The following is an 11,436-nucleotide window of genomic DNA, read 5'->3' as shown; positions in this document are numbered from 1 at the left end:
GTCAGGAAGAGGACAGAGGGCAGAGGAGGGAAGGAGACCTGGGACAGCACCAATGTCTCTCACTTCTGGTCTAACCGCAGCTATCCAGCTTCAACCCTGATGCCTAGCAGGAAGCCTGACTTGAAGGGTAACCTAGGGCAACCTTGCTACTCACCAGATGTGAATGTGAGGCCAGTCTTTGTTTTTCATCTGGAATCTGGCCAGGACACCCAAAGGACCCCTGGATTATTAAATCAGGTCCTTCCCTTGCCCAGGATGTCCTAGAATTACCCAACCCCTCACACACATTCTCAGGGTGTCGTCTACCACTGCAGCTCTCAGAGAACCATGTGCTGGAAGGTTCCAGAGCAGACAGACCCAGGCCTCACCCCAGGGAAACCCAGCTTCCTGCCAACCTGAGCCCAGAGTTTTCTGCTTGTCTCTCTCTGACCCTCAGGTAATTACTTCCAGGACACTGTCTGTGCTGACTGCCCGACAGGGACCTTCTCACTTGGAGGGGCTCAGGAGGAATGTCTGCCCTGGACCAAGTAGGTGACCTGTACCCTGGGGAAGGAGCTATTCTGTTCCCGGGGAGAGGAGCACCCAAAGCCTGCAGAGCTGCACCCTTGATAGGCAGCAGTCAGCACAGCATGGGGAGCCTGTGCTCTCAGAGATCATTGGGCCTTAGGCGGGAGGTCACAGGCTGTGGCCAGTTCCCACCTATTATTGTTAGATCCAGGAGTCACAGATTTTGGGGCTCTCTACCCTAATGGAATTAGGGGAATCACACATTTAGGAGCCCAGAATGTGGGTTCTGCATTGCTGTGTACCCATCTCCCCTGGCCAGTCTTGTTTCACCATCTCTCATGACCTGATGTCTGTGTTACAGGACCGGCAGCCAGGGAAGTGGAGCCCTTGCAGGTATCATAGCTAGAGGTGTTTGGGTTGGGGGAGGAGTTCCCAACAGTATGAAGAACCCAACTCCTTGGTCTATGCTGAGCTTTATCTGTGCCCCCAGAACTATGCAGCCCCTGGCTTGGTGCCTGAGAGGCGGGACTTCACCCTGGGTTTCTCTGGCAGAGGCAGGAAAAAGACAACACTGTCAAGCTTCCTGTCCTTGAGGTTGTGTCTGCTGCGACTGAGGAGGAGACAGCTTTCAACCGTGTGAGTTCTGGGTGATGAGAACCTTGGAGACCCTGGATGGAAATTTCCATATGCTGCGGAGCACGGCTGCTGCCCTGGGCTGCTCCAGCACCAGATGGCAATCGAGGTGTCATCATGACTCAGGGTATAGGAGCTGCTTTGCCATTCTTAGTGTATAATTTAATTCATGGGCCTCTACATTTTTTCATGTGTTCCTGTGGCCTCCCCTCCACATCCTGGGATGCGGTTACTCAACCCCCCCAGTATCAACGGCAGCCAATCCAGTCTTGTGCATTTACCCTGTCTGGATCTAGCTTAATGTAATACACCCTGACCCACCTGTTTTTCCTAATACTTTCCCAGAAAAATGTAGAGGCAGGGAGCTGAGCATGGTGGCTCAGCCTTTGGAAACAGCAACCCGGAGGCAGAGGCAGGAGGATCTCTATGAGTTCAAGGCCAGCTTGGTCTATGTAGTGAATTCTAGGACAGCCAAGGCTCCATAGAGAGACCCTGTCTCAAAAAAACAAAAATGAGAAAATATAGAGGTAAAATCATTAGACATGCAATAAGAATCCAATGGGTGGACTTGGTGGTGTCAGTACCGTGGCTTGCTTGTGATCAACCAAGTGAACCTTGTTTGAATAAAGTCCCTTTGGTCTTGACCATTTTTCCAAGTCACTCTTTCAGACACAAATTGTGGAAATCACTTGGTCTTCTGTAACCTAGGACCATGTTCTGTTCCTAAAGTCCTAGTTGATGTGGGAGGTCCTTCTGTGTGTGTGTTGATGAATAAAGCTGTTTCAGCCAATGGCTTAGCAGAGTAAAGTGGTTTGGGAGAGCACCTAGTAACGAACCTCGGATGAATGACATAAACAACTGAATAAGCAGGAAATGGAGGCCCCAGTGCACACACACAGAGGTCTGTGCACTGCTTGAACGCTGACAGAAGGGCAGACTGAAGACCTTGGAACAAGTTTGGGCAGGTGTTGGGAGCAATGAGACCCCAGATCCTGAATTTCTTGTAATCCCCTGATCTGAGTGCCTATAGCTGCTCTGAGCACGAGACCTTCAGGAGTTCCTGATGGTAGGAGAGCGGTTTCTGGTGGGTTTGGCTGGGGCGTGGCTATCTCTATATAATCTGTCCCTGAACACAATAAAGGGCATTCTTGGGGAATTCAAGGATGGCCCGTGTCGCTGTCTCTGTGTGTGTGTGTGTGAGTGTATTTTAACCTCCAGCCCCTTGCCCGAAGCTTGGTAACTGGGTGCCAGCGCACAGAGTGTAGACACGGGGGCACTGTGCACGGCAGGCAGGGCCTGTAGATCACCGTTTTCTTTCCTGCCATCTCTGAGTGCTTCCTACCCCTCTTCCCGGTAGCTCACTCCACTGTGCAGAGGCCGAGTTCAGATATGTTTGTGTGGAGACTCCTCGAGGCTCTGGTGGGCTCTGGGGTCACACAGCATGGAGCCATACTGGTGTTTCCTAGGGATATCCAGCACAGTTTTCCTTAAAGCCACACTCACTTCGGTTGTCAGCAAAGAGCATTGGGACCTCATGGTCTCTTCTGTTTTTGCAGTCAGCCACCCACAAGAGAATGCCAGTACCAAGCATGTGTGTTTATTCTGATGATCTGATGGTTTTACGCCTGGAACCTCACTCACCTAGGAGACTCTGCTTCTAGGGAGAGTAAATCCTAGATACACACATGCACCAGGAGCCAGAGTGTGCAGTTTGCATGTGGACCACCAACCCATGCCTTGTCTTCAGCTTGTGACCCCAGGGTCCCCGCTGGTAAGCCAGGATTGGTCCCTGTGCTACAGAGTCTGGGAAGCCATCTGTACCAGCCAAGCCTAGGCCTGCTCACTGGCTTTGCCCAGCCTTTCCCAGGAAAACCATATGAAAGTTCTCACCCGTGGGTAGTATGGTGGTTTGAAAGAAAATGGCAAAAAGCAGCCACATTCTTCACCAAAGCGACACAAGAACAGTCTCTGTGCCACATACTAAAATTCTTCTCCTTTGAAACCTCTTGAGCCAGACCCCTCAGCTCCAATCGCCCTTGGTACGACGGTTTTCCATGCCCCGCTTAGCATGGCCCATTAGTCTGCACTAAATACTCCACTGCTCTCCTGACCCAAAGTCCACATTCCTCAAAGGCAGAGACAGACCTATCACAGCAATACCCCAGTCCCTGGAACTAGCTTCTGTCTGAAGGTTTCTGTTGCTGTGAGGAGACGCCATGACTGCGATTGTTACAGCTCTGGAGAGAAAGGTATCCTGGCCGTCAGAGGTCAGGCTATACCTATAACTGTGAAGGGAAAGCTGTAAGAAGTCAGGCTATACCTACAACTGTGAAGGGAAAGCTGTAGGAAGTCAGGCTATAACCTATAACTGTGAAGGGAAAGCTATCTTGGCACCCCTGTGTGGCTTTCATGGTAAAAGCAAAGAAAGCAGGGAGCTCGGTAGTGACACCCAGTGGAAGGGGAGAGACAGCGGTTAGAGCAGCAGAGAGGGAGTAGCTGGAGTGTAAGTGCCTTAGAAAGCAGAATTGCACACGTGGTGGGGTTCTGAAGGGCATCTCAGGGAGTATGCCCACATGAAGGGCAGCCCAAAGGCTCTAGAAGATTCTTAAAAGGTCAGAGATAAGAGGCTTCACTCCCCTGAGGCTAAGGAGAGAGAGTGGATATTGAGCCTGGGTGATATATTTAGTGGGGTTTAATTGTAACCCTACCCTGATAAGAGGGGAACAAGAAGATGTGGGTCCCTAAACCTCTGTCAGAACTAAATACACGGCCCCAGCATCTAGAAGGAGAGGGACAGGTCACCCTGATACTGTGATGTCTACCCGAGGCTCCCAGTGAGAGATGGGCAGTGGTCAGGCCTAGGGAGCCTGGAATCACTCAGTTCTCCATGGCCAGATCTAGGTCAACCATCAGGGCTTGAGGCCTCCACACCACGAGGGACATGGGAGCAATCAACACCCGAATGCCCTTCTTGATGGCACCTTGGACATGGCCTGGGTGGTTTTATAAGTAATCAGATAGATCTGGGTGCAGTAACCCTCATGACTGCATTTGAAACAGGGAAACAGTCTCAGGCTTTGGGAGGCCAGGGAGCCTGGGCAGTTGCTACGGCCAGTTGAAAGGCCTTCACCATCATCAGGCAATTTTGTTTTCAGGCTTTTTCTGTGTCCTGGGGTACACCTTAAAGTCACTGTTAAGACTATGGAGTCAGAAGCCCTTTCTCTAGATGTTTAAGTTTGGCTCTAATACCAGGGAGACTGAAGGAAGTGGTAGGTCATAGGAGTGTTTTCATTCTGGGATCTCGGGATCCAGATTGGTACATTGGAAATTGAGATGGGTTATCATGTTTGTCCTGGATGACTGTTGGATTGTTTTTCATAATTTACCTCTTTAAGGGTGGCCATTCAGGAGACCAGTTGCAAACAGATCTCTCTAGCAAGGATGCCCCCCTGGGGCATAGTAATTTCATTCAAGGTCCTGGTCAGGGATTGCTTCAGCTCTGACTAGGTGGGCAATTGTTGCTGAAAAGTGAAAAGAGAAACCAGAGAGGCTGGAGAGGAAGAGAAGGGACTATGGATTGAGGTTTGTTAGTGTGAAAATCATGGAAGAATCATCTGGTTTGGGCTTCACAGCCAGGAGGAGTTGTTTTTCCTTAGATGGCTTATGTCATGTGATCACTTTTATCAAGATGCGAGTGAGGTCACATGGCAAGACTGAAAACATCAGACAATACCTTAACAAAAGTTTCAGAGTTAAACCAAAACCACAAGGGTCTGAGATGAGTAGCAATACTCCCCATTGGGAATAGTCAGTCCCTTTATTTTGTTTTGCTCTTTTCTTTGTCATACAGCAGGTGGCTTGCCTGATATGGGGCAGACATGGGAAGAAACCATTAAACAAGCACGCTTGGATCGAGAGGAGGAGCAGCCCTACCCTAACTCTAGAGTTAGATTTTAGTTCAAGTGGGACAGAAAGAACAAAACAAACACCACCAACAAAAAACAAAACAGTATAACGACATTCATACTTAAAAGACTCCTGAATGTTTGTAAAGCTGAATTTAGTAAGCTGAGAACAAAGAAGGTTCAGAGATAGGAGCCTTTTGAGTCTTGACTATAGACAGAGGACGCTGCAGGAGGGAGCTGAGAGAAGCACCAGCCAGTGAGGAGTGTGTGCAGGGTGTGCGCATGGTGTGGGCCTGTTGCAACTCGCCTACTACTTTGCTTTCTCCCGCCCCTGCCAGGTCTCACTCCTGGCTTCTACTTTGCAACAAACTTACAGATCCATCTATTGTAACTTAAAAGGCAAAAACAAACCAGACTTGGAGCTGAGAAATAGGGAATGTGGAATCTCTTTCCATTTCCCCTGATCACACAATATTTGTAAAGGTCCCAATGTTAGCATCTAAGGTGCCATTAGGTGACCCTTTGTATTCATTATCTAAGGAGTTCAATACCGAGTTTGATTGCAAAAGTGAATAAATTTAGGGCCCTTCAGGTCGGGTGCCAGGTGGAGAGGCTGGAGGTTTTCTAAGAGGCATCTCAAGGGGGAATGAGAAGGTATTGGAGACACAACCCCATGGATGAGGGAAAATGTCACTGCAGATGTCACTGCAGCCTACAGACTACAGTCGTGGGCATCCCCAGGACTCAGGGAGGACCAAACCAGGACCTACAGTGGGTCATCACCACACTCAACTGTGGTCAGGGCTTAGCCTGTCTAAGCCAGAGGAGAGACTCGGGGCCTGGAACCAGGGCTTTAAAAGAGGTGAGAAGGCGAGAACGAAAACCAAACTCTAGGAAGAAGGGGGTCTCATCCACAGGAAAGGGCCAGGGAACTGGTTCACAAAAGTCATGCGGGCCTAGAGGAGCTGTGGGGTTACCGGCAGCTCCAAGGGGAAGGTGGGAGAAGAGGGCAGGAAGGGGAGCAATAGCTCTGTTTGGTCTAAGGAAACTGCAGGATTGTAGCTCCAGGGGTGGGGGATGATGTCAGGTGAAGAGGGCCAGGTTTAGCCTTTAAGACCATGGCTGAGGATATCTCTGACTCCTTGAGGGGTGCCAGACACTCAGCGGTGACTTCCTCAGACTTAGGGAAATGCTTACACTGACCAAAGGGAAACTTAACAATTACTGCTGATGGATGGGGTGGTGACCCAGAAGAGATGAGTCTGTTGCAGGTGTGATGGGTAGGAGGGATAGGGTCCCAGTGCAGCTCAGATGGCAAGGGGAAATCCAGGCACTAGGAGAGTCTGTCTGAGTCTCTGCACCAAACGTAAGTGTTACAGCTCAGACAGAAAGGTGTCCTGGCAGCTAGGAGTCAAGGAATACCCCAACGTCACAGCACACAACAAACCTCGCACAAGAGACTTAGTGGGAGGTTAAACACGAGGAAGGTGGCTGCCTCTGCTCAGGAGAGAAACAGCAGCAGACCCAGCAGGATACAGGGCTTAGCTAGAATTTCTTGGGAAGTGGTTAGGGTGGAACTTTCCAGGATGGAGATTGGTGGAATTTCACATCCAGAGATTGGGCTTTTTGCTCTGTAAGATGGGGGCAGGGTCCATCAGTTAGGGCAGTTAGAGTGTTCTGTGGGTGGAACCTGGCAGTTAGAGGACCTCGAGGGAGGGGCCTGGTCACTCATGTGGCTTGAGGGGCTTACGATGACCACGACGATTCTTATGAAGGAAAACATTTAACTGGGTCTAGCTTACAGTTTCAGAGGTTTAGTCCACTATCATCATGGTGAGAAGCATGGAAGCATGCAGGTAGACATGCTGAAGAAGGAGCTGAGAGTTCTGCATCTTCATCTGCAGGCAGCAGAAGTGAACGGTTACGCAATGGGCATAGCTTGAGCATATATGAGACCTCAAAGCCCCAGCACCATGTCTGCTTGTATGCCACCATGCTTCATGACATCACCATAATGGATAAACCTCTGGAACTGTAAGCCAGCCCCAGCTAGATGTTTCCCCTTATAAGAGTTGCCATGGTCTTTGTGTCTCTTCACAGCAATAGAAACCCTAAGACAAGTACCTTATTCCTTGTGCTTGCTGACCAACTTTGGGGCTTCCTCAGGTGGCCCGGTGTGGCATAGGGGAGGGGATCTAACAAGCCTGCTTCTCAATGGTGGTTCCCCCAGTCTGTGGCCTTGCCAGCCTGCATTTTGGTAATAATACTGTCACTAACACTCGCACTGTGAGACAGGGCACAGGACAAGAGTGTGCTGTCTTATTGGTGGATGGCTAGAGGTTCGGGAAGCTTTAGGCCACAGTGCTGGATTCTCAGCCGTAGTTTTCATTCCTCATGGATTGTGTGACATTTGCTGGGGAGATGTCAGCAAAGGTCTAATCGCTGACAATAGCTGAAGATAGGATTTCACTGAAGTCCATCTTAGTGAACCACTGAGTTTCTTGACTTTCTATTAACTCAAAGGCAGCTCTACACCACAGAAAAATCCATCAGCCTGGGTGATGAGTCTCAAAAGCTTCATCTCTAGAGCTAATTGTGAAGCTTTTATGGTAGCTCAATAGGTCGAGATAATCCACTTCCTGGATGACATTGTTATTTCTCTAATCTTGGGGAGGGGCCTCGTGAATTCTTTCAGTTTCAGGAACTTCCTTTGAGTCTTGTAAATTTCCTTTACTTTCAGAGCTTCAAGAAACCCTCCCCTCAGAGAGGGACATTTTCAAATGGGAATAAATGCTACATAATAGCATTCCTGTGTGTGTGGCTCCTCCAGCGTCCCCTGGCCTGCGGAAGACTAAAGTGATATCTCTTTTTTTTTTTACCTGCTTTTGTTTGTTTGAGACAAGGTGTCTCTCTTTGTAATCCTGGCTGTCCTTAGAACTCACTATGCAGACTAGTTTGGGGTTTAACCCACAGAGATCCACCTGCATCTGTGTGTTGTGATTAAAGGTGTACACCAATACTCCTGGCCATGAAGTGAGATCTTTGTGTGTGTGTTTGTGTGTGTGTGTATGGAGGTGCTGAGTTATACTCTGACATTCAGCAGCTGCACAGGGGATCAGTGTTGGGAGTATGAAGGTCCTTGCACCCACAGATCACCGGGAAAACCAGGAATGTTAAGCACTCAGGGCTATCCTCTCAAGGGAAAGGACATATATGCTGCAAGATATTTGATCACACTGTGAGATGTATCTGTTTTACCTCACTTACCTAAGGCACCTTCTGATTGGTTTAATAAAGAGCGGGAAGACCAATAGCGAGGCAGGAGATCGGCAGAACTGTGGAGAGAGAGGAACTTGGGGAAGAATCTGAGAGGTGGGGGAGTCACTACCATGATGTGGGATGTCCTTCTGTATATGTGTTGCTTTTATTGGTTGATGAATAAAGCTGTTTCAGCCAATGGCTTAGCAGAGAAAATCCAGGCAGGAAATCTGAACAGAGATGTATATATAGAGAGAGTAGGCAGACTCAAGGAGATGCCATGTGGTTGACAGAGGAGACAGACGCCATAAAGCTGCTGAAACTCACCGGTAGGCCGCAACTGCATGGTAACACACATATTAACAGAAATGGGTTAATTTAAGATGTAAGAGTTATTTAAGAAACCTGAGCTAATAGGCCAAAGAGTGCTGTAATTAATAGAGTTTTGTGTGATTATTCAGGTCTGGGTGGCCAGAAAATGAACAAGCAGTCTCTGTTTACACTAGAGACACATAGAGGAAGTCAGATGTACTGTACGGAGGAGAGGTAGCTAGCCATGTGGCAGAATGTAGATTAATATAAATGAGTTAATTAAGTTCTAAGTGCTAGTTGGGAACAAGCCTAAGCTAAAGCTAAGCTTTCATACTTAATAAGAAGTCTCTGTGTCATTATTTGGGAGCTGACAGGCCAAAGAAAGTCCTATTACACTTAAAACCTGTTTTTCCATCAAGAAGGCTGGGAACTGGAGGTGATTAACAGTCTGGTGATCTGTGTTATCTGTAGGGCCAGGCCATACAAGCTCCCACAACCAGGACCGGAGGTGGCTAGTAGTCTAAATGACTCATATTATTTATATAGCCAGGGCTACCCCCAAGTTCCCACGACCAGGACCAAAGATGGCTAGTAGTCTAAATGTCTCTTATATTATCTGTATAGCCAGGGCTCCCCCCAAGCTCCCACAACCAGGACCAGAGGTGGCTAGTAGTCTAAATGTCTCTTATATTATCTGTATAGCCAGGGCTCCCCCCAAGCTCCCACAACCAGGCCAAAGGTGGCTAGTAGTCTAAATGTCTCTTATATTATCTGTATAGCCAGGGCTCCCAAGCTTCCACAACCATGACTGGAGGTGACTAGTATCCCAAATGTCCTCTACACTATCTGTATGACCAAGACAGATTCTTAGGCCCTTAAGCTAAGATAGGTGCCCTATCTCTACAATCCATCTTGGAAGAAATGACATGAATTTTAAGTTTCAATTTAATTATGTATGCTGTGCACCAGGGATTGTATACCAGGAAACATTCCCAAGTTGTACTGTCTTTAAATATGCTGGCAATGAAGAGCCCGGCACCCAGACTCCCACTAAGTCAGAATAAATTGACTTTTCATTCTCACCCCCTCACGGATCATTTTGCTGCCAACCGTGATGCCTGCAGCAACCCCTGCATCAGCCAAACTACCATAATTTGGTAAAAAAAAAAATGGCAGCCTGGAGCAGTGACCTGTGAGGGCTATTTGGTCTCTGACATCTCCAGATAGAAAACCAGGCTCCTCTCTGGCTTCCCCATCCTTCCGCACTGTGAGCCAAGGCTGGTGTGGTGGCTTGAATAGGAATGGCCCCATAGGATCATGTATTTGAATGTTTAGTCACAAGTGAGTGGCGCTATATGAAAGGATTAGAAGGATAGGTGTGGCCTTGTTGGAGGAAGTGTATCACTGAGGACTGGATTTGAGGCTTCAAAAACCCACATCAGGTCCAGGATAGCTCTTTCCTTTCTCTTCTCTTTCCTCTCTCTCCCCCTTTCTCCCCCCTTCCCCCCTCTCTCTCCCTCACTCTCTCCCTGCCTGATGATCGGGATGCAGCTTTCAGCTGCTGCTCCAGTGTCTGCCTGCATGCTGCCGCGCTCACTGCCATGGTAAAATGGACTAGACCTCTGTAACCATAAGCAAGTTCTCCATTAAATGCTTTCTTTCATAATAGGTGCCTCGGTCATGGTGTCTTCTCACAGCAGAACAGTGACGAAGACAGATGGAACTCCCTTCGACCCAGCCACTGTTCAGGGCCATTGCTTGTAGTTGTGTGAGCCTTGATAACTCTTGGGGGGACCTCTACATCAGCCTGTTTGTGGGAAACACGCACACAGGTCCCTCAAGTCTGCTGTTCCACAACACGCCATTCTCCATTCCTTGCGTTTATTCCCATAGTCTCATATTTTTGGGGAATGGTGGTGAAGGAGAGCAAGCTTGCTCATTTCCAGGCTTCCTGGAAGACACATAGGTCCCTGCCCCTAGCGTCCACCTGGCCTTGCTGCGCTTTGGTCAGTGCCATGTGAGCATCAGCAGGGTGCCCCAGGTCTGCTTTGCCAGGAGAATGAAATGGTTCAGAGTGTCATGGCTCCCTCAGCCTGGATCTCAGAATGAAGCATGCACCAGGAACGATCCCCACTCTTCTGACACACAGGAGCAGGAGGTAAAACTTGGTTGCTGTGATCAACTGAGGTTTGAGGTTTATGTTTACAGAGGGATAAACCCAGCTGCTCTCTGAGGTTGGCACTTCTCTGCTTGAATATTGTTTAATTCCATGTGTCACTGATATTTGTGAGAAGGACAAGAATATACCACTCCGACTTTGCTGGTTTGGCATAAGAACCAACAAAAGCAGAAGCTAAAATGATCATGCAAAAAGAGATACCTTACCCTGGCGGAAAGCACAACCCTATCCCCAAAGATAGGAAGTCAGCAGTCCTGGTAGAATTCTGAAGATATCCTGTTCAAACAATTCACAGGTTTGCCTGCACATGAAATTTATGTCCTTCCTCCCAGCTCACATATTTGTTGTTGTTGTTTTCGAGACAGGGTTTTTCTGTAGCTTTGCAGCCTGTCCTGGAACTAGCTCTTGTAGACCAGGCTGGCCTTGAACTCACAGAGATCCACCTGCCTCTGCCTCCTGAGTGCTGCGATTAAAGGTGTGTGCCACCACCACCTGGCTCCAGCTCACTATTAACCTTTGTCCTGTGACACACACAGGAATGACCTCATGTTTCCAGGGCTTTCTCTCCTCAGCTTAGGTACCTCTATCCTGTAAACCCGGAGTGAAGACTCTGCAATGCGTTCCTCCTGTTGATCTGCCACA

This window comes from Microtus pennsylvanicus, chromosome 13 (genome assembly GCF_037038515.1).
Source record: "Microtus pennsylvanicus isolate mMicPen1 chromosome 13, mMicPen1.hap1, whole genome shotgun sequence".
Classification (NCBI taxonomy): domain Eukaryota; kingdom Metazoa; phylum Chordata; class Mammalia; order Rodentia; family Cricetidae; genus Microtus; species Microtus pennsylvanicus.
The sequence above is the reverse complement of the archived record's forward strand: the minus strand, read 5'-3'. Positions refer to the sequence as shown.